Genomic DNA, 1,554 nt, shown 5'->3' on the forward strand with positions numbered 1-1,554 from the left:
CAGGCTAGCCAATGGGCAGACGCCGCGGAACAGACGTCACAGAGGACGGGCGGGGGCGGGGGAGTGGTGAACGAGGAGCGTTCCAATCAGAAAGCCACTGTTTCTATTGGCACAACGGGTGGCTCCGCCCCCACGGCAGACTCATTGTCTGGGGGAGGAGGCTCCTCCGGTTCCAGAATAGCCCGGAGAGACAATCCAGGCGGTGCTCTACGGGCCAGCCTGCAAAGGCAGCAGCGACAGTGGGCTGCAGCGTCACAAGCAGAGGACGCAGGCGTCCCTGGACCGAGGAGGGGTTTAGGGCTGGGACACGGAACGTTCCAAGGGGTGCGGTTTCTGCTTGGAACCAGCGGAGATCCCCTGGCTAAGGCCCCTGGCCCGCCCCAAACGGTACCTATGACATCACCACCAACCAATCAAATGGCGCATTCCTAGCCGCCCCCCCCCCGACTTCTTCGCTTCCAGGAGGCGGGGTTCCCGTGGGTTCCTCCTTCAAGCGCCTCAAGTGACTATGGAGAGCGGGTGGGTGGGCTCCAGTGGTGCCCTCTAGTTTCTCCGTATCTGAGGACCACCTAAGGTCAGATCCGGATGTACGGTCTGGGTTCCTTTGGGCGTGAGAATGAAGCATCTGCAGAGGCGCCGAAGGCGGAACTCGGTTGGATGGGGGCTCAGTCGGCGTAGGGCCTGGAGGAGGGAAGCCAAAGACATGGTTCTGATCGCACACCCACCCTCCGGGTCCACAGTCTAGCGAATGGAGGGCAGAAAACTTTAACGAAGGAGGGAGACAGGTGGAACGCTCGGGAGAGGGATGCTGGGGTCCTAGAAGAGGCACCTGAGCCAATGTAGCGATCTGGGAAAGCTATCTGCAGAAGATGCCCGTGCAGAGCTCTGAATAACCAAGAGATGGAGGAGCCACCCTAGGTCATGGAGGCTGTGTGGACAAATGTGCTGACGCTTAAAGGGACCATGGCCAAAGGAAGTTACGCCCTGCTCTCTCCACTAGGGTTAGCACTGCCCTCAACTGATGCTCCTTGTGGAGAGCAAGACCTAGAGCTCTCCTTGACACCTCTGTTGACTGCAGATGACTCTCCGTGTCACTCCCTGCTGTTCTGCCTCCACCGTAGTCCTCTTTGTGGCTGCTGTTCCATGGAAGCCTCTCCCTCTCCATCTGCACTCACCTCTGTGCCCCAGCCCAAGTGGCAGCTTCTAATGCTCCCTGTAAAGACAAACCAAGGTAGTTCCTTTTTCCAAGTCCTCTTTCCACTGCCCTCTAGGACATCTCAACCCTTCTCCTTGTGCCTTTTCCTCCCTACCTTGTGTTTGTCCCCTCCTTCCTCCAATTCAGGGGTACCTTGCTGGGAGAGCAGACCAGAAAACCTGGCCAACTCATCCAGCTCAATTATCCAACAGTTCTTTCATCTCACTAAGACCTCCAATCTGTCACTTCTCACCTCCTCTCAGCTCCTTACCTTAACCATTAGCCAGTCTTATAACAACTCTCCTGCCCTGCTCTTCTTAGACAAACTCACCGGGCTAAAATCTAACTCCTTAAAATAG

This window comes from Neophocaena asiaeorientalis, unplaced genomic scaffold (assembly GCF_003031525.2).
Source record: "Neophocaena asiaeorientalis asiaeorientalis breed wild unplaced genomic scaffold, Neophocaena_asiaeorientalis_V1.1 scaffold221, whole genome shotgun sequence".
Lineage (NCBI taxonomy): Eukaryota > Metazoa > Chordata > Mammalia > Artiodactyla > Phocoenidae > Neophocaena > Neophocaena asiaeorientalis.